The 22,904-nt window shown below is 39.4% G+C and overlaps 1 pseudogene; it reads left to right on the forward strand.

Moving 5' to 3' along the window:
* Nucleotides 1-14,723: 14,723 nt before the first annotated feature.
* Nucleotides 14,724-18,468, forward strand: LOC110258531 (PDZ domain-containing protein 8-like; annotated as a pseudogene).
* Nucleotides 18,469-22,904: the final 4,436 nt, after the last annotated feature.

The raw sequence follows: 22,904 nt of genomic DNA on the forward strand, positions 1-22,904 counted from the left end.
CTCTTTTTTTCTCAAACTTCAAAATAGAAAAATACCCTTCAATCATTTAGTCTTCTCATCCTGTCATATTGGTGTGGCCAGGAATAGTTGACTCAAGTATTTGAGAGCCTATATTCTTCTGCTGTTTCTATTTCTTTGCTTTTTTTTTCTTTCTCCCTTTATTTCTTTCCTCTTTCTTTCTTGTTTTGTTCTAATGCATTGCTTAAAGCCTAACAAAGAACCTTCTGAAAAAATTCTATCAGTTCTTAAAAGGATATTACGTTGTTTCCACAGGGGCAATGATCACTGGACATTTATATTTCTAACATTATTTATCATTAAGTATTATTTTTTTCTTCTTTTTTTATTACTCAAATGAATGTATCACATCTGTAGTTGTATAATGATCATAACAATCTGATTTCACAGGATTTCCATCCCATAGCCCAAGCACATCCCCCCACCCCCCAGCCTGTCTCCTCTGGAGACCGTAAGTTTTTCAATGTCTGTGAGTCAGTGTCTGTTCTGCAAAGAAGTTCTATCTGTCCTTTTTTCAGATTCCAGATGTCAGTGAAAGCATTTGATGTTGGTGCCTCATTGTATGGCTGACTTCACTTAGCATGATAATTTCTAGGTCCATCCATGTTGCTAAAAATGCCAGTATTTCATTCTTTTTAATGGCTGACTAATATTCCATTGGGTATAGGTACCACCTCTTCTTGATCCACTCCTCTGTCGATGGACATTTAGGTTGTTTCCATGTCTTGGCTATTGGAAACAGTGCTGCAATGAACATCGGAGTACATGTGTCTTTGCAAGTCATGATTTCCTCTGGGTAGATGCCCAGGAGTGGGATTGCTGGATCAAATGGTAGTTCTCTGTTTAGTTTTCTGAGGAATCTCCATACTGTTTTCCGCAGTGGTTGCACCAGTTTTGAAGAGTAGTGGCGAGAGTGGACATCCTTGTCTTGTTCCTGATCTCAGCGGGAATTCTTTCAGCTTTTCACCATTGAGAATGATGTTAGCTGTGGGCTTGTCATATATGGCCTTTATCATGTTGAGGTAGGTTCCCGTTATGCCCACTTTCAGAAGGGTTTTTATCAGAAATGGGTGTTGGATTTTGTCAAAGGCTTTTTTTTGCATCTATTGAGAGGGTCATATGGTTTTTATTCTTCAGTTTGTTAATGTGGTGTATCACACTGATGGATTAACGCGTATTGAAGAACCCTTGCATCCCTGGCATAAATCCCACTTGATCATGATGTACTATCCTTTTAATGTATTGTTGGACGTGGTTCGCTAGTATTTTGTTGAGGATTTTGCATCAATATTCATCAGTGAAATTGGCCTGTAGTTTTCTTTTTTTGTGGAATCTTTGTCTGGTTTTGGTATCAGGGTGAAGGTGGCCTCATAGAATGAGTTTGGGAGAATCCCTTCCTCTGCAATTTTTTGGAATAGTTTCAGAAGGATAGGTGTTAGCTCTTCTCTAAATGTTTGATAGAATTCGCCTGTGAAGCCATCTGGTCTTGGACTTTTGTTTCTTGGGAGTTTTTTAATCATAATTTCATATTCAGTTCTTGTGATGGGTTCATTCATCTTTTCTATTTCATCTTGGTTTAGTCTTGGAAGATTGTACTTTTCTAAGAATGTGTCCATTTCTTCTAGGTTTTCCATTTTATTGGCATATAGTTGCATATAGTAGTCTCTTATGATCCTTTGTATTTCTGTGATGTCCATTGTTACTTATTCTTCTTCATTTCTCATTTTATTGATTTGAGTCCTCTCTCTTTTTAGCTTGATAAGTCTGGCTAGGGGTTTATCAATTTTGTTGATCTTTTCAAAGAACCAGCTTTTCGTTTCATTGATCTTTTCTATGGTTTTCTTTGTTTCTATTTCATTGATTTGTGCTCTGATCTTTATGACTTCTTTCCTTCTACTAACTTTAGGTCTTGTCTGTTCTTCTCTCTGGAGTATCTTTAGATGTAAAGTTAGCTTGTTTATCTGGGCTTTTTCTTGTTTCCTGAGGTGGGCTTGTATTGCTATAAACTTTCCTCTTAGAACAGCTTTTGCTGCATCCCATAGGTTTTGGAGTGTTGTAACTTCATTGTCATTTCCTTCCAGGTCTATTTTAATTTCCTCTTTGATTTCTTCAGTGATCCATTGGTTGTTTAGTAGCATGTTGTTTAGTCTCCATGTGTTTGTGTTTTTTGCCGTTTTTTTCTTGTTGTCTATTTCCAGTCATATAGTGTTGTAGTCAGAAAAGATGCTTGATATGATTTCAATTTTCTTAAAGTAACTGAGGTTGGATTTGTAGCCCAGGATACGATCAATGTTAGAGAATATTCCATGTGCACTTGAGAAGAATGTGTATTCTGTTGCTTTTGGATGGAATGTCCTATAAATATCTATTAAGTCCATCTGGTTTAATGCATCATTCATGTCCTGTGTTTCCCTATTGATTTTCTGTCTGACTGAGCTGTCCATTGCTGTAAGTGGGGTGTTAAAGTCCCACATTATTATTGTGTTATTGTCAATTTCTCCTTTTAAGGTTGTTAGCAGTTGCCTTGTATATTGTGGTGAACCTGTGTTGGGTGTGTAGATATTTAAAATTGTTATATCTTCTTGGATTGATTCTTTGATCATTATGTAATGTCCTTCTTTATCCCTTAAAATAGTCTTCATTTTAAAGTCTATTTTGTCTGATATGAGTATTGCTACTCCAGGTTTCTTTTGATCCCCGTTTGTGTGAAATATTTTCTCCCATCCTCTCACTTTCAATATGTATGTGTCCCTAGAAGTGAAGTGGGTCTCTTGAAGACAGCATGTATATGGGTCTTGTTTTTGCATCCATTCAGCCAGTCTATGTCTTTTGGTTGGGGTGTTTAGTCCATTAACATTTAAGGTAATTATTGATATGTATGTTCTTATTGCCACTTTATTAATTGCTTTGGATTTGTTTTTGCTGCTCTTTTTTATTTCCTTCTTCTTGCGTTCTTTTCTGCCTAGAGAAGTTCCTTTAGTATTTGTTGTAAGGCTAGTTTAGTGTTGCTGAATTCTCTCAGCTTTTGCTTATCTGTGAAGGTTTTGATTTCTCCTTCAAATCTGAATGAGAGCCTTTATGGGTAGAGTCATCTTGGTTGAGGTTTTTTCCTTTCATCACATTAAGTATATCATACCACTCCCTTCTGGCCTGCAGAGTTTCTGTTGAAAAATCTGCCGATAACCTTATTGGGGTTCCCTTGTATGTTATTTGCTTTTTTTCCCTGGCTGCATTCAAGATTTTCTCAGTTTGATTAATATGTGTCTCGGTGTATTCCTCCTTGGGTTTATTTTGTATGGTACTCGTTGTGCTTCCTGGATTTGAGTGTGTGATTCCTTCCCCATGTTAGGGAAGTTTTCGGCTATTATCTCTTGGAATATTTTTTCTGTCTCCTTCTCTCTCTCTTCTCCTTCTGGTACCCCTATAATACAGATGTTGGTGTGTTTCACGTTGTCCCAGAGTTCTCTGAGACTCTCTTCATTTCTTTTCAATCTTTTTTCTCTTTTCTGTTCCACATCCATAATTTCCACTAATCTGTCCTCCACCTCTTTTATTCCTTCTTCTGCCTTCCTGTATTCTGCTGTTAGCTGCTTCTAGTGAATTTTTTATTTCAGTTATTGTATTTTGCATCTCTTCTTGTTTAAGTTTTATACCTGTATCTCTTTGCTCAGTGTTTCCTGTAACTTATCCATCTTTGCCTCCAGTTTATTTCCAATGTCTTGCATCATCTTCAGCATCAACAGTCTAAAGTCTTTTTCCTGGAGGCTATGAATCTCTTCATCGTTTAGCTCACTTTCTGGGGTTTTTCCTTTCTCCCTCATCTGAGTTATAGTTCTCTGTCTTTTCATTTTTATAGGTTTTTGGTGTGCTGTCCTTTTTACAGAGAGAATCGTAGCCTCTCTTACTTGTGATGTCTGCCCCCCTGTGGCTGAATTCGGTATGGGAGGCTTGCGGTAGGCTTCCTGATGGGAGGGGCTTATGCCTGCCCCCTGGTAGGTGGAGCTGATTCTAATCCCTCTGGTGGTGGGGTTTAGTCTCTGGATGGGATTAGAGCCAGCTGTGTGACTGAGGGGTCTTTAGGTAGCCTGATTACGAGGGGCAGGGCTGTGATCCCACCAGGGTTGTTGTTTGTCCTGGGGCTTCTCAGCAGCTTACTGATGGGTGGGGCTAGATTTTCCCAAAATGGCTACCTCCAGAGAAAGGCATGGCTGCTGAATATTCCCAAGAGCTTTGCCTTCAATGTCCTTCCCTCACAACAAGCCACATTCACCCCTGTTTTCCCAGGATGTCCTCCAAGAACTGCAGTCAGGTTTGACCCAGATTCCCATGGAGACTTTGCTTTGCCCTTGGACCCAATGCATGTGAAAGTCTGTCTGCACCTTTTAAGAATGGGGTCTCCATTTCCCCCAGTCCCATGGAGCTCCTGTGCACAAGCCCCACTGGCCTTCAATGCCAGATGCTCTGGGGCCCTTTCTCCCCATGCCAGATTCCCACACATGAGAGTTTGATGTGGGGCTCAGGACTCTCTCTCCTGTAGGTGAGTCTCTGTGAACTAGTTAGTTTCCAGTCTGTAGAGCTTCCCACCCAGGAGGTATGGGGTTGTTTATATCATGAAATCACTCATCCTGTCTCTTTTTGTGTCCTCTTCTTTTTATTCTGGAGTAGGATATCTTTTTAAGGTTTCCAGTCCATTTGGATGAAGAGTGCTCAGTTTTAGTAGTGAATTTTTTTTTTTTTAGGAGAGAAGATGAGCTCCAGTCCTTCTATTCCACCATCTTAATCTCATCCTCTTGTACCAAATCTTTAGCTCCCCCGGATGCACTAGACCATCAATGGAGGTGTGTTTGGCCTGCTCCTGGGAAAGCAGGCTGGGGCTGAGGACCAGCTGGGCAAGGGGAGAGAGTCAGGGACTGCAGGGGCTTCCCTCCCATGACCTTTCATGCAGGCTCCACCAGGCTGCCTGCTTGCTCCATGCTCAGCCAATCCTTCAGGAGTGGGAGCCCAGGATCATGTCTGGTCTTGTTTTTCTGAGTCCAAGGGGGCTCCTGGAAGATGATGGTGATTTTCCTTTTCCCCTCAACAAGGAGAGAAAACGAGGCAGAGACAATGTGGGAGATGAGCGAGCAGAGAGGCATGGGGAGGTGGAGGCTGGAGCGAGACCTGAGCCGGTAGAGCGTCTCGGGCAAGCAGGAGGAAAAGGAGGCTGGGAGCATGGGGGAAGGCTTGTGAGCATCTGTCTCACTTATCATTAAGTCTTAGAACTGGAATGTGTCCAAGACTGATTCTTGCCTAATTAAAATCACTGGGATTTTCCACAAAATTTAAAAAGTACATTTGTATGTAAATATGCTACTAAACTAATTATAGAATTAAAGTCAGAAAAAATGTAACATTGAAAAACAACAGATTTAGAACCATTTTAAAAACCAAGAGCAACATATCCGTTAAATTATTTTGTTTCTGTAAAGATTAACTCACTGTATATCTCTCCACTTGTTCTAGCAAATTTTTCTTTTATTTTATTTAATACTCAATTTATTCTGCCCTACATTTGGTTAGATAAAGAAAAAATATCATCAATTTAGATATAATAACTCTATTTATCAAATTATTTTATTTTTTAAAAGTAGCATACTTATTATATGCCAACTACGGTTGAGGAAACAGCAATTAATAAAACGAGGAAAACTTAAAAATGTTTCTTCATGATTCAGTCTTATATTTTAATGATAGAGTCAGACAATAAAGAGTAAGCTGGTTATAAAGTAGTTTTAGTCAAGACAACAAATATGGTATTCCAACAGACATAGAGGGAAATTTTTTACTAAAGATAGTATAATTAGAGATAGTCTTTCCTAAATGTAATGCTTAAGATGAGAGCCAAATAATAGGAATTGGTTACCATCAGAATCACTGTTACAGACAGTAAAAAATAAAATTATATCACATCAGAGATTATCTGTTATATATGTAGAAAACTATAAATTCAGTTCTATGTTGCAAAGATGTGGTGAGAATATACACTCTTGTCTGGCTCCAGATTTTAATGGGAAATCTTACAATGTTTCAATGCTGAATATGTCATATCCTGTGGGTCTGTCATATATAGACTTTATTATATGCAGGTACATTACTTTTGTACCCAATTTATTGTGAGTGTTTTTTTTCATGAAATGATGTTGAATTTATGTGAATAATATAATGAGAAAATTTTAAAAATAATTCCATTTATAATAAGCATTAAGAAGAAAAAGTACTAAAGAATAAACTTAAGCAAGGTGACAGAAGCTTTGTATACTAAAAACTGCAAAATTTGGCTGAAACATTGTAGAAGGCACAAATGGAAAAAAAAATTCATTGCATGGAATACTTAATATCATTTATATTATTTACTATCAATAATCCCTAAAATGAGCTACAAATTCACCATAAACCCTATCAAAATCCCAAAAATGTTTTTGCAGAAATAGAGAAATCCAACACAAAATTTGTATGAAATCTCAAGAGTTTCCAAATAGCCAAAACAATAATACTTCATGATTCTAAAACATATTATAAAGCTATGGTAATCAAAACAGTGGAATGTTGGCATAGAAACAGACATACAGGGGGGAATGGCCAAGGTGGTAGAGTAGAAAAACCCTGATCTCACTTCTTCCCATGGGCATATGAAAATTACAACAATTTATGAAGCAACTATTGGTTACAGAAAAGATCCTCTATGACTAAGGATGTAGAAGGAATAACAATAAGACAAGTTGAAGTGGAGGAGACAAGATATAGTCAAGTCTCATAGCCTGAGTATGTATGAAACCCAAAAATAAGAGGATAATACAACTGCAAAATTTCTCACAAAAGAATGAAGGGACTCAAAAACTCATGGAGCTACCCAAGCCAGGGTGGGGCTATATTGCAAAAATGAGCCTCCAAAATATTTTGCTTTGAAAGATACTAGGGCATCCTTTTGGGAAAACTAAATGGCTGTGGGAAATAGAGACTCCAGTCTTAAATCTTACACACAAAATCACACACATCCAAAGACTCATTGCCGATTTTCAGTTATATTAATTTGAAAGGAGCCCGAGTGAAACCACTTGCTGATTTTGGAGAGCCTCATGGAGAGCTAGGAGGTAACTGAACTCTCCTTGGGTCATAGATGCTGGCAGTAGCCATTTTGGTGAGGTGTCCTAAAATAGGGAAACATGTGGGAAAGTGTCATATTGGAATGCTCCTTCAAGTTTTTTAGTGGTTAGCCACAACTTGCTCACTATCCATTCACACTAATATTGAGAAGTCCTGGGCCAAGCAAGGATACATCCTCAAGTGCCATCCAATTGGCTACTCTAGGACCTCTTGAGACCTTAACCACTCTCAGACCTAGGCTCACTAATCATTCAAATATCACCAGCCCTAGATCCAGCCTCACCCATCAAGGAATGTATTACAATGGGACAACATGGGCCATGACCTTGTCCACATGTATCCCAACACATACAGGACCCTGGGCACAACAACTAGACACTCCCGAATCCAGATTCAGCCAACAGTGTGCTGTATCTAAGCCCAGGGCCCACTGTGTCATAGCCCCAAACACCAATGTGTAGTTCCAGCCGTGAGACTGTAGTCATATTTCAGTCAACCATTTCAGGATGTAGCCCACTCACCAGTGGGACTGCACAAGTCTCAGAACCTCTTGGTCCCTAGTTCTTCCACCAGTGAGCTGCCGCCAACACTAAGACCCATGTCACATAGCTAGAGACTCTGGAAACTGGCTCAGATCAGCAATCAATGACACCACTTTCCTCAGGAAAGAGCATCATCCACAAATAGTTAACTGGGCCCTACATTCAGGGACATAGCCTCGGCAAACCACAGAAGATACCACCCTCTGCAACACTATGCCTTGCAGTCAGTTTGTCAGTACTCAGTCTGACCACCAGCAGGCTAGAACCACATCAGAACACCCTGGAAAATCCTCGCCATCAGTAGAATGACATCAGCTCTGGGACAGAATCGTGCCCTCAGCTAATCTACCAAAGAATGTGTTTTGACAGCCAATTAACCACACTAGACCCATGACTGGTGAAGTTTCATAGCTAGCTTCTTTGTGACCCAGCCCCACCTACCAAGGGCCTACACCAGGACTTGGACGCTTCAATTATACAACTAGCCATGCTATGACCTGTCTCTGTCCACCAGCAGCAAGTGGCCACCACACAAGTAGGGCCTGTAAATCAATAGGACCAGTTCCAGCCCCATCTACCAGTGTGTGCAAAGGAGCCAGCCCTCAACAACACGGATCCATGAAGCCCACATATCAGAGATCAGTAGAACACATAGCTTTGGTGAACAGAAAGCAATATGCCAATGGGACATTTCCTATAAATATCCACTTCTTCAAGATTAGGAAACATAATGACAATGCCAAATACATGGAAATAAAGCACAGAAAATTCAGCAAAATGATGCAACAAAGGAATATGTTCTAAATGAAGAAATGCAATTAAAACCCCAGAAGAAGTATTAAAATAAATGGTTATAAAATTCTGCCAGCTAAAAAGGTCAAGATAATGATTGTGAACATGCTCAAATAACTTGGGAGAAAATTACATGAACAGAGTGAAAAGTTAGAAGATTTTATAGAGTTAGAAAACATGGAGAATAACCAGAAATGGATAAAGAGTAATACTGAAATAAAAATTAAACTAGAAGGAATCAAGTGTAGATAATATGATATACAGGAAGATATCAGTGAGCTAGAATACAGAGTAGTGTAACTCATTTAAGCTAAAGAGGAGTACAAATTAAAAGAAATTAGGACAGTTTAAGAGACCCCTGGTCAGCTTCAAGTGTTCCAGAATTGGCATTACAGGGGTCCCAGAAAGAGAAGAGAGAGAGTAATGGGCAGAAAACAAATTTAAAGACAAAAGAGCTGAAGAGGTCCCTAACCTGGGAACAGAAACAGACACAGAAGTCTAGGGAGCACAGAGAATCCCAAGCAGAAACAGCATAAAGAGAACCACATCAAGATACATTGCAATTAAAATGACAAAAATTAAAGATAAGGAGAAAATATTAAATGCAATGAGGGAAACGAAACATGTTTCTTACAAGGCAACACATAAAGTTATCAGAACACTGCAGTGCAGAAGGAAGTGGTAATATATATTTGACGTGATGAAAGGGAAAATCTATAACACAGAATACACTACAAGATAAGGCTTTTATTCAAATTTAAAGGAAAGGTCAAAAGTTTTACAGACAAGGAAAGATTCAAAGGGCTCCAGCGCCATGAAACAACCTTTACAGGCAACATTTAAAGGACTTCTATAAGCATAAAAGAAAAGGCCACAATAGAGATATTAATATCAGGAACTGAAAAATCTCATTGGAAAGGAAAACATAGATTAAAGTTAGTAGGTCAACCAAGTATAAAGGTAGTAAGAAGGTCAACAGAAAAAAGTAGTAAAATTATATTCAGAATAAGTGTCCAGGGTGAAAAAAGTAAACATGGCAGGTCTGAGTAACTACTCAAAGTTTTTAAAATGCATTTGAGGAACTTCCTGTGTGGAGCAGTGGGTTAAGGATCAGGCATTGCTGCCACTGTGGAGCAGGTTGCAATTGTGGTGTGTGTTTAATACCTGCTGGGGAACTTCCACATGCCTTGGAGTGGGTCCAAAAAAACACACAAAAATCAAATAAAAATAAATAAAATTCATTTGAACTTAAGAGCTCAGCAACTTTAGCTAACCACACACACACACACACACACACACACACACACACACCCCTAACACACACATCCTTAATGGTAACAACAAAATAAAAAACTATCCTAGGTATGCACGCAAAGAAAGAGAAAGCAATTCAAACAATAAAGTAGTCATCAAATCGTAAGAGAAAAAAGCAAAAGAAAAGAAACAAAAATGAACTACAAAGAGAAGCCAAAGTCAACTAATGAAATGGCAGGGCTTTTATACCTATTGATAATTACTTTAAATGTAAATGGACTAAATGCACCAGTAAAAGATATAGAGTGGCCAAATGGATATGAAAAGAAGGCCTAAATATCAGCTTCCTACAAAAGACTCATTTCTGATACAAAAACGCAGTGAAATGAAGTGTGGGAATGGAAAAACTATTTCAGGAAAATGAAGAAAGAAATTGAGGGTAACAATGATTTTGTTAGACAAGACCGATTTTATTTTATTTTTTTTTTTTGGGGGGGTTGCCTCCATTTCTTTTTTTTGTTTTTTTTGGTTTTTTTTGTCTTTTTGCTATTTCGTTGAGCCGCTCCAGCGGCATATGGAGGTTCCCAGGCTAGGGGTTGAATCGGAGCTGTAGCCACCGGCCTACACCAGAGCCACAGCAACGCAGGATCCGAGCTGGGTCTGCGACGTACACCACAGCTCACGGCAACGCCGGATCATTAACCCACTGAGCAAGGGCAGGGATCAAACCCGCAACCTCATGGTTCCTAGTCGGATTCGTTAACCACTGCGCCATGAAAGGAACTCCTAAAATTCTTTTTTTTTTATAATTTTTTTTATTTTCCCACTGTACAGCAAGGGGGTCAGGTTATCCTTACATGTATACATTACAATTACATTTTTCCCCCTACCCTTTCTTCTGTTGCAACATGAGTATCTAGACAAAGTTCTCAATGCTATTCAGCAGGATCTCCTTGTAAATCTATTCTAAGTTGTGTCTGATAAGCCCAAGCTCCCGATCCCTCCCACTCCCTCCCCCTCCCATCAGGCAACCACAAGTCTCTTCTCCAAGTCCATGCTTTTCTTTTCTGAGGAGATGTTCATTTGTGCTGGATATTAGATTCCAGTTATAAGTGACATCATATGGTATTTGTCTTTGTCTTTCTGGCTCATTTCACTCAGTATGAGATACAAGACCGATTTTAAAACAAAGACTCTAACAGAGAAAAAGAAGGACATTAAAAGATGATAAAAAGAATGAATCCCAGTGAAAGATACAACACTTTTAAATGTATATACCTGTGTAGGAGGTCCTCTATATCAAGCAGATATTAGTAGACATTAAGGGGGCAATAAACAATAGCACAATAATCTTAGGGAATTTAAAAACTCCACTTATACCAATGAATGATTATTCAGACATAAAACTGTTAAGGAAATATTGGCCTCAAATGGCACTTTATATTTGATGAAATTAACATATATAGAGAACATATATATATAGTACATTCCATCAAATAGTAGCAGAATACACATTATTTTCAAGTGCACATGGAACATGCTCCAGCATAGATCATATAGTAGGCTGCTAAAAAAAGCCTCAAGTTAAGAAGATTGACCTCATAGAAAGATAAAGGATCATAAGAGATTACTATAAACAATAATATGCCAATGAAATGAACAGTGTGGAAGGAAAGTATAGAGTCTTAGAAATGCACAATATCCCAAGACTGAATCTGGAAGAAGTAGAAATATGAACAGATTAATTACCAGTAGTGAAATTGAATCAGTAATTAAAAAATAGTCTATAAAGCAAACAGGACCAGACACCTTCATGTATGAATTATACCAAATATCAAAAAAGCTTTAAAACTTGGAGTTCCCATGGTGGCTCAGTGTTAACAGACCTGACTTGTATCCATGAGGATCTGGCTTCTATCCCTGGCCTCACTCATTGGGTTAAGGATCTGGCATTGCCATAAGCTGTGGCATAGGTAGAAGATGTGGCTTATATCCCATGTTGCCATGGATGGCAGGTCCAGCTGTGATTTGACCCCTAGTCTCAGAACTTCCATATGCCAAAGATTCAGCCCTAAAAAGAAAAAAAAAGAAAGAAAAACAATTAACATCTATTTTTGTCAACCAATCTAAAACACCACTGAGGAAGGAATGCTTCTGAATTCTTTTTATAATGCTAGCATTATGTTGATACCAAAACCAGATTATAGGCTAATATCACAGATGAAAATAGATGCTACAATCTTTAAAAAAAAATGTTTCCTAAGTTCAATATTACTTTGAAAGTATCATACACCATGATCAACAAATCGAGAAACCGTCTCATTTACAATTGCATTAAAAAGACTAAAACACCTAGGAATAAACATAACTAAGAAGGTAAATACTTATACCAAGAAAATTATAGGGCACTATAAGCCAGTGATAATGGAAAAAATAAAAATCATTATTTTAAAAAACCCACAAAATTACAGGGAACTGATGAAATAAACTGAAGATGACACAAACCAATGGAAAAATATACCATGATCAATAATTGGAAGAATTAATATTGTTAAATGATGATCATAAACAAGATAATCTATGGATCCCATACAACTCAGTATAAAAATACCAAAGACATTTTTTACAAAACTAGAAAAACATAATGTTATTTTTTATGGAAACAAAGAAGAATCTATACAACCCAATCAATCTTAAGAAAGAAAAGCAAATCTAAAGCCATTATGCTTTCTGGTTTCAAACTATACCACAAAGCTACAGTCATCAAAACAGGTTGGTAATGGCACAATAAAATAGACACATAGGTTAATGGAACAGAATTGAGAACCTAAAATGAACTCATACTTATAGGGACAATTAATCTACAACAAAGAAGGCAAGAATATACAATAGGGAAGACAATCTCTTCAGAAAAATGTGTTGGGAAATCTAGAGAGCTATATGCAACATAATCAAACATCAAAACTTCCCCATACCATAAACAAAAGTAAACTCAAAATGGAATAAAGACCTGAAACCACAAATCTTCTAGAAGAAAACATAGGCAGTAAGCTCTTGACAATGGTCTTTGCAATATCTTTTGGCTACATGTCCCTATGCAAGGGAAGGCAGCTAGACTGTGAGGAGGAGGATCTGAATGGTTGCAAGGACAAGCCCTTTAGTTCATGCCACTGGAAAGGTGGTCCTTATTTATACATATAAGAAAAATGCATCAGTTGAATTGTATGTAATTGTGTGTCAGTATATGTCCATATTATCTATATTTGTTAAATAGGACAATAGAAGTTCCCATCGTGGCTCAGTGGAAATAAATGAATCCAACTAGGAACCATGAGGTTTCAGGTTTGATCCCTGGCATTGCTCAGTGGGCTAAGGATCCAGCACTGCTGTGAGCTGTGGTATAGGTCGCAGATGCAGCTCAGGTCTGGCTTGCTGTGGCTCTGGCATAGGCCAGCAGCTGTAGCTCCAATCTGACACCTAGCCTGGTTGACACCTAGCCTGGGAACTTCCATATGCCCTAAAAAGACAAAAAAAAAGGACAGTAAAAGAATAATGAAGCTTAATATATGAATTAAAAATAAGTTCACTGTTACAAATGCCACTTATAGCTAAAAAGTTAATTAACAATGTTAATATTACAAATATATGATTGTGTATATGAATATCTGTCCTTTGCTTATTTTAAACATTCAATTATGCTTCCAGTATATCAGACATTCCAAAACGGTCTGCACAAATGAATTCCATATCCAGCTACAGGCTGCCACTAAGAAAATAAGAATATAAGTAAGACCATTCATATAAGGCCATTGCACCAATGACTTTTTATTAAAAGTAAAGAAAATAAATATATGGTTCAGCAGTTATCAACTTGTTCTTGGATCAAAGCAGGAGAGACAATGAAGTGAAATGAGTAAAAACACTAACTCCACATTCGTAGAGACCTAGGTACAAATCCAGGGTTTTCTACTTAGTTATATTATGTGATGGGGAAAAGTTATTAAAAATTTTCAAACACTTGGATTCTAACATTATGACCAAGCATAATAAAAATGCCTATTAAAGGGATCTTGTGAGAATCAGATAAGGCAATACTTATAACAAAATATTTATGCAGTGAACAGTACATGGGAAAATCACAATAAATGCTAGAAATAAGTCCCCAGAGCCTTTTGCACAGAACAGAAATGACAATGGTTTTAATCCTAATATCTTCTTTCAAGGATGATAAGTATTGTCACAATACTTTCAAGGATGATAGGCATTGCCACTCAGTCTTGTACTTATTCACATATATAACATATTTATTTTGCCAAAGAGAGATGGCGTTGTTTAAATATGTGACATTTTAAAATATATTTAATAATCCAAGAATAAATTTTTGTGTCCTCTTGGCTCCCAGGTGTCCAATTTTTTTCAGGTAAATTCATAGTCCAAATTTTTTTAAAATATAAAAAATCAAATAGAGCATAGAGTGGAGAAAAAGACCAAAGTTCTATAGTAATCTAAAAGCCAAATCATTCTTAGGCTCTCTACTTTTCTTATCTCGGGGGTTCCTAAGGGAAATACCATCTCAGAATTAAAATGTTCATTAAATATAAACAAATCAACCTACTCATTTTTCAGATAAGAGGAATTTCCAAAATTAGTATGAAAATTTTGACAATGGGGAGTACAGTGTCCTTATAGTTTATGATCACAAAGTATATGATATGAAATCTTCTAAAAGGTAATTCTCCTAAATGCAATGTATTGGTCAGATGAAAGCACAAATCTGCACCCTAAAGCCCTGCTGCCACCTCCACCTCAGCTTCAGCACCAACAGGAGCAACCTGAGGAGGCCAACAGAGCTGCTCACACAACCCTGCCACCCAATGTCCTCAAGATGGTGGCAGCAGGGAGAGGGGCACGAAGAAACCAGACAGTAGGCACAGGGGCAAGGGCCTGGGCACCCCAGGAAGAGGTGGTGGCAGGATGGGGCTGCTGCTCATAATCATGGCATGGGCCATTCTTGGCTCATTCCTCATGCTCCTCACCCAGTTCTTGCTGCTTTACCACAAATAGCCCTAGCCACAGCCTGACCAGGCCACCCATGCAGCTGATGGCTTCCACTATAGCCCTGAGGGAGTACCATTGTGGCTGCAGCAGCTCAGCTAAGGAGTCCTCCAGCGGGCCCCCTGAGGGTGGCAGGACCCAACCTACATGATCCCCACCCCCCGATGGCAGAAGAACTGCTACTTCCTCAATGCCACCATCCTGTTCCTGTTCCTGGAGCTGAGAACACCGCACTAGCCTGCCAGGAGGTCACCAAAAACATCAAGGTGGAGTTCCAGGAGCTGCTGCAGACCATGACAACCAGGCACCTGATGGAGGGGCTGAGCATGTGTGTGAGGGATGTGTTCCTGGGCAAGAGGGTGCCCTTCATCAAGAACATTTGGCTCCTCCAGTCAGTTGGGCCCTCAGTCTCCTGGAGCCTGAGGACCCCAAGGGGTAGGCACTGCCCACCACTTCCACTGCAGAGCTTACCTTCAAGGTGGAGGTGGAGCACAATGGGGGCTTCTACTTGGCCAGAGACATGGACCTGGTCTTCTGCAAGTCCACCTATCTATTCATCAAGCTGTCCCCAATGGTGGGGAGCTTGAGCTTCTCCCTCACCCTTATGCCCTTCACCCACTGGTTCTCCTCCCTTGTGGAGGACCCACTGATGGACTTCGGGGTGTGGTCCCAGTTCCAAGGGCAGTCCATGCCCCAGCTCAACTACATCATCCTCAACCAGCTCAAGAAAATCATCAGGAGCAAGCACACACTTTTGAGTCACAAGATGAGGTTTAAGCCATTTTTCCCATTCCTTCTTGCAAGGATTTGAAGAAGATGAAGAGCATATCCATATACAACAACGGGCACTTACAGAAGGCTGACTTAAAGTTACAGTGTTAGATGTAGTAAGTTACTTATTTTTGGATCCTATGATAGAGAGGCAAATATTCATTGCACACTTGAGCTGAGCAGTAGTGTTTGGGAAGAAAAACAAAGGAATTCTAAGGAGTTCCTGTCGTGGCGCAGTGGTTAATGAATCCGACTAGGAACCATGAGGTTGCAGGTTTGATCCCTGCCCTTGCTCAGTGGGTTAACGATGCAGCATTGCCGTGAGCTGTGGTGTAGGTTGCAGACGCGGCTCGGATCCCACATTGCTGTGGCTCTGGTGTAACCTGGCAGCTACAGCTCTGATTAGACCCCTAGCCTGGGAACCTCCAAATGCCGTGGGAGCAGCCCAAGAAATGGCAAAAAAAAAAAAAGACAAAAAACAAACACACAAAAAAACAAAGGAGTTCTATTGAGATGGTTGAATTAATAAAGGGGAATTTACAAAGTGTTGTGTTGGATTTACACTTCATCTTGTCCAGTCAACTGATGCATACGCTGGGCATGTCATAATTGAGACTGTGGCCCCAAAATCACCCACTGAAATTGCAGATATTCAGTGAGAAGATCAACTAATTGCTATTGGAGGTATGAAAATTACATCTACACTGCAAGTGTAGAAGCTTATCAAGTATGCTGGCAACCAAGTCCTGGTATATTATGAAAGGCCTGTTGGCCAGAGAAAACAGAGTGTGGTGCTGCAAGATAATTTTGGATAGTTGAAAGAAAACTTTCTGTCAAGCTCATGCCAGCCAAACTATGAAGAGGAAACAAATGGGTTGGCAATAGATGCTGAAAATAGAGTCCTGGATTCAGAATTTGAGGACTCGGAGAGTGATGTCAGAGCACAAACTGAGGTCAAAGATGAGGCACAGTCATTAAGGCACATTCCCAAATGTATGCCAACAATACTTTCTGTGAAAAACTCTTGGAAATATATCACTAGTTTAAAACCAGAAATCAGCTATAGGAAGGCACCTGGCACCACCAAAACTGCCATCCAAAGAAGGACATAAATCCTTAGCCCTGAAATCTTCTGAGATAACAGAACAAGCACAAATATCAAAACCCACCCAGGGACCCACTTTCAAACAGCCTGTGCCACCATGACCGCAAGTGAAAATTCCTTTGCCTTCTGCTGAGGTTGCATATTGGGCAGAATGAGATATTCCTGTTGAAAGCCCAGTTTTGCTGCCACCTCCTACAGATAAACCTACTGAAAAGCAAGAAAAAAAATCTGGATCACATAGAAGAAGCTGCAGCTAAACAGTTTTTAGCAAAGCAGGAAGTGGTGAAAGATTTGACTTCAGAAATTTCCTATCCTCCTAAGGACAGTTCAGATGACCCTAAAACATGGGAATCATCAGAAATTCCTTATTGTAATAAGCTAGGAAGATGGACAACAACCAGAGGCAGCTGTTTCTTTGACATAGAGGCCTGCCACAGATAATTGAGCATCACAATGTGTGGTACACAGATCAAATTATGGGGTCTCGTCTGTTGGGGGCATGTTAGCTTTAAACTTGAAGTGATGACTTTAGAATGCTTAGACATATCAACCATGGAATACTTTTCCAAATTCAGACTGGAAGCCCCATCACCTAAGGCCATTGTCACAAGAACCACACTACGCAATCTGAGTATGCAAAATGGGTTCAATGACAATGGGTTCAATGGTGATATTACTGTTCATTTCAGATATTTGAAAGAAGGAGAGCAATTGCATCATGTAGTAACTAACTTAGAGAAAAAAAAAAAAGAACTCCATTTGGTGAAGTGGTTTATCCCTTGACTAAAGAGGAACACTTTTTTGGACAGATGGGTTTAGCAGAAAATAAACATAGTTTCCAAGATACTCAGTTACAGAACCCAACTTGGTGTGACTACTGTAAGAAAAAAAAAAATTAGACTAAAGCTGATTCCCAGTTTATGTTCTGTGCTTATGTTTGCCATAATAAATGTCAAGAAAATTGTCTAGCCAAGACTCCTCTTTGTGGAGCAACTGATCAGCAGATAGAGCGGGCCCTGAAAAATCTCTTGCTGGAAGGACAAGAAACCCTCTTAGGCCTGCTCCCTTGTGTTGATGCTGAAGCTGGCATGTCAGTCAATAGAACAACAGGTTTGACAAGACATATTATCAATACAAGCTCTTTTTTGTTAAATCTGCATCAGGTCTCTAAAACTCACCTTTCTGAGCCAGAAACTGATCTAGTAGATCCTTTGCCAAAACACATACCCAACACATCAGACAGCAAAGGCAGCGACACAGAGGTCTCTGGTCCAAAAAGTCACTCTAAATGGGGCAACAGCATGGAAATAAAGTTAGTAAGAAAGGAGGGTGGTCTGGATGACAGTGTTTTCATTGCAGTTAAAGAAATAAATCATGACATGCACAAGGGCTTGCCTACAGAGGAAAGGATCCAGAAATTAGAGTTCATGCTAGGTAAAGCGCAGAATGAAATTGATCAGGAGTTGGAACATAATAATTCCCTTGTTAGAGAAGAAAAAGACACAACTTATTTGAGGAAAAAAACACTTCTTTCTGCTGTTTTAGCTATGTCATGTTAAAGACTACAAGCTCTAATACTTTTTATGAGCCACTACGTTGCAGGCATTGAAGATATTGAAACTTTAGAAAGTCTGTCTTTAGATCAGCACTCCAAAAATAAATAAATAAATAAGCAAGTACACAGATGATACAGAAGAAGAACTTGATAGTGAAAGAACCCAACTAATAGACCCTCAGCCATTCAGTAGCATATCAGATGACTTGTTTGGCCCATATGAGTCTGTTTAAGTCTGTTTCAACCTTCAAATAATTGAGGAAAAGTTGCATTTAAAGTACCACAGATACAACTCATTTAACTCTCTTATTATGCACTTTGGTCTGCTCCTCCACAGTTATTTGCTGGTGTAAGAACTAGAGATGTAAATGTTGTTTTCCAGAAAAAACATGACCATCTCCCTAAATTGGTTGTTTCATATTGTATTTATAGACATGATTTTTGGGTTTTTACTGGGAATTTATTTTTACTAATTTATCTACAAAATTTTCTAATTATGTAGGATAATTCTGGGTGTTTATGTGTGATGTCTTTTTATTTCTCCTTCCTCTTCCTAGTTTTTGAATTAGTGTTAAATAGGATATTGTCCATATTCTTAATATTTTATTTTCCCTCACAGTTATAACAGCAAATTTGCTGCATGCCCAAACTGACAACAGAAATCATTGAGGGAACAGGTTTTAAATCTTACTTTGTGTTATAAAGTTGGACATTCTACTTGCTTGAGATTTTTGTTATTTGGGGGCTTTAGGGTATGCTTTTTTTGTTTTGCTTCTGCCAAATGTGAAAGCAAAAGCCACAGCTTTAGTCAGTTATACTGATTTGGTAAAAAAAAAGAAAAAAAAAGTTTACATATACTGCTTCCTTCTATGCTTCTGTGAATTTTTTTCCTGAAGTTTCTGTTCAGTTTAAGTATAATAAGTCTCTAGTGATTAATTTGAAGAGCTTTCATTGAAAAACAAAATGTAATAGGAAATAAATATAGAATGCAGTTGATTGAGAATTTTGAGAGGATGACAAGATTAGTTAAAAGAGAATAACCAGTAGGATTTTGAAATGTATCCTTTCAAAATGTTGACGATTTCCTTTCAAGTGGAAGTTCTAAACATTTATGATTATTTGTCATCTTCAGTTCTCCCATAGGAAATAAAGCACGTGCAAACATATTTGAAGTTTCAGAGGACTGTTTTTAAAGGGAACTTGCTTCGTTTTTTTGTTTTAAAAATAATTTCATGCATGAAAATGTAGTGAGAGAGAGGAATCATGCAAAAATTGATTTGTTGCTTTCCTGGCATCCTACAGGCTTAAAGGAGTGGTGATCATTCTGAATGCTTCCAATGTATTTATTCATTTTTAAAAAATTAGACAGCGTAAATACATAGGAGTTGGGACCAGTTCTCTTAAAATGAAGTTCTATTCAGATGCTCAGTCCATCAGTGGATACCAGTAACACATGCCTGAGAGAAAATGTGTGAGCATGACCTTCATTGGTATACCATAAAATTTTTGGCCTTTTATATGACTATAACATATATTTACATATGTTTTTCCCTTTTGTAGGTAACTACTGTCATAAATGATACACAGTGAAATGGACAAGAATTTTAATGGTGTAACAGCTTTTACAGCTGGCAGGAAAAGGCATAATATAGGAGTAAGGATTCTGGCCCAGATCCTATAACCTGGGACTCCATAAAAGAGTTTATGGAGTTGGCCATTAGTGAGCTGTGTAACCATAGTGAAGCCAACAAAATGTCTCTGTGCTGCAGTCTCTCCAGCTCTAAATAAGGAATAAACAAAACTACCTCACAGGATAGTTGTGAGGAGAACAATAGAATAACTACAAAAGTTCTCTGAACAGTAGAAAGCTAGTCAAATAAAAGGGATAACAGATGGCCAACATACACATGAAAAAATGCTCAACATCCCTGATTATTACAGAAATGAAAATCAGACTACTACCAGATACCACCTCACACCAGTCCTAATGCCCATCATTAATAAGTCCACAAATAACAAATGCTGGAGGGGGGTGTGGAGAAAAGGGAACCCTCCTGCCCTGATGATGGCAATGTAAGCTGGTACAACCACTATGGAGAACAGTGTGAAGGTACCTTAGAAAACTATACATAGAACTACCGTGTGACCCAGCTATCCCACTCTTGGGCATATATTTGGATCTATGCTCAGTGTAATAACCAGTTTTCATCTTATCATTTAAAAAAATCATTTACCACTGATAACCTGGAAGGCAGAGTAAATGGCTGGTGGCTTTGGATTTTACGGAAACTGAAATATTTGAAAGGGCAGTAGAAATACTGAAAAACTATAGTTTCATAAAAATGTAGTCATGTTTTAAACATATTTAACTCTGTAAAACCTCAATTATGGAAAGCTCAGTAATGCTGCCAATGATATTTTTAAAAGATACCTTCAACATAGTATAGTGTTTTTATATTTACTGGGAGAGGCAGTAGAAATATCACAGTTGTGTGTTAGTGCAAAGAGGGGGAAATTGAAAGCACAACTGTATGTAAAGAAACTGTGAAACCACATCAAAGAATTGTCATAAAGGTTCAACATAGAAAACAAAACAGCAAGAGTACCAGGTTGATACTATTTCCAGTATCAAGAACAAACTAGTCAATAAATTTAGTGCTTTTCTCTGAGTGGGGAGATGCAAGAGTCTGGGCTTACAGGAATCAGTTTGTTGACAGGCACCACAACTCTCTGGGGTCAATGTCCTAGTTTTCTCCATTGTGAATCCTGTCACTTCCTGGGGCACAGTCAAAAACATCCATATGTGAAATTTAGAATTCCTCAGAGGAGGGAGAGTCCTCTGGGGCAGAGGTGGTTCTGGACCTCTGGCGTGGCTTTGACTTCCATGCCCAAATGCCCTGTGGCAAGTTAGCCCCACAGGCTCAGAACTGTCTATGGCACCAGCACCACTGGCAATTCCGCACATGACCATTTTCCCCAACTCCATCCCACTGTTATGCTCCAGCCACAGCCAGGTGGGGACAGAGCTAGAACCAGGTATCCTGACTCCATGTCTAGCACAGCCCCCAGGCCAGGCTGCCCCTCCAGGTGCCTCACCCCATCCCCATGGGAGTTGCCTCAGGCCTGTGTGGGGGCCCTCGGACCCTCGACATGACAAGACAAACCTGGCCAGACCTCAGTGCTGGGGAATGTCCTGCCCACTGAGGTGTTTAATCCCTTTGCTGTATAACAAGTGAGGCCACCTCTGACATTCTACTCTGTGTCCCCATCCAGATCATCCTGTTCTTGCCAACTGCAGGCAGTAAGCCCAGAACAGGCCCAGACACACTGTTCACTCATGGTTCCAGAGTCCTCTGTCTGGCAGGACAGTAGGGGTTGCAGTGAGGTAGGGGTGGCATTTCAGTGAGGTAGAGGTGGCATTTCACTGCAGAAATCAGGTCAGAAAGAGGACAGGGACATTGGGATCCTCTGCAACAAGGAGCCTAGCCCTCAGATTAGTGGCCAACAGAAGGGCATCTGGCCGTTTCCCCAGTCCAGACCAACCAGACCCCACACTCATGTCCATAAACATCTCCCTGGGGGTGGCCAGTCTCCCAGGCTCCTAGTGGATGGATCAATTTTACTCTGCAGCATTACCTCCATGGCTTTTCAAAGCTGGTCCTTGTCACCTGCTGGGCTCCAGTGTTTCACCTCTGTCTCCCTGAGTTGCTCAGGAGAAATTCAAGAACAAATGGGGTGAGAACAGAGGCAACAGAACTGCCACAGGGGCACAGTGATCCCTCCTCCCACATGGGTGACACCACACAAGGAGGGAGATGGGACAGTCGAGTGTATGGCAGGGTTGGGAATGCTTCTCAGGAGAGATGACCTTCACCAAGGCCTTGGGCTGGGCTTTGGTTAATAGCTCACTTAGCTGGGACCCACCAAAGGTCAGCCCTACATTACTGGTAAGAAACAGAGACATAAAGGGAGAGAAACCACCTAAACAAGAGCACTGATTCACAGTAGAACCAAGACATGATCTTGGACCCAGAGCCCACACTCTGAATGTGCTGTGCAGTGAAGGGTGACTGCAGCAGGCCTGGGATGTCCACACCCTTGCCTGATCCTAGAAGGCCAGCTCTGAGCCTTTGGAATGACCTCCTCAGGGGAGCGTTTCTGTTTAGCTGAGGTCTTGAGCCACACAAGGTCATTTGTACTAACATTAATTTTAGGACTGCTCCTACTCACCCCATCCCTTGCATCCAATTTTGTTTCATATTTGTGGAGCTCTCAGGTGGGAGAGAGTGGTAACACAGCTCTGATTTGTATCACTGCAGGATCTTGGGCAAAAGAAATAAAGAAACAAAACTGCTAGGAAAAAAAATCTTAAAAAAGCAGTTTTGTCTAGCACATGTATAAAATTTCAAAAAAAATGGTAACAAAAAGAACAGCCAAATTAAAATGCAAAAGTGTAGATACACTCAAATAAGCTATATGAATGAAAACTATATATTAATTTATATGTTAGAAACAAATAAAACATTTTTCAAAACATATTCATCTGTACAGTTGAGATCCAGCTCTAACTGTAAGTGAATTTCCCTCAGTTCTTATACACATGGAAGTCCTATAGGAAGAGGGCACAAGTAACATATTATGAGATGGAACATACTCTCTTATATTAGAT

This window comes from Sus scrofa, chromosome 10, assembly GCF_054392235.1.
Source record: "Sus scrofa isolate SSC_HxYL_T2T_F1_AM1 chromosome 10, Sscrofa_HxYL_maternal_Yorkshire_Landrace_v2.0, whole genome shotgun sequence".
NCBI lineage: Eukaryota > Metazoa > Chordata > Mammalia > Artiodactyla > Suidae > Sus > Sus scrofa.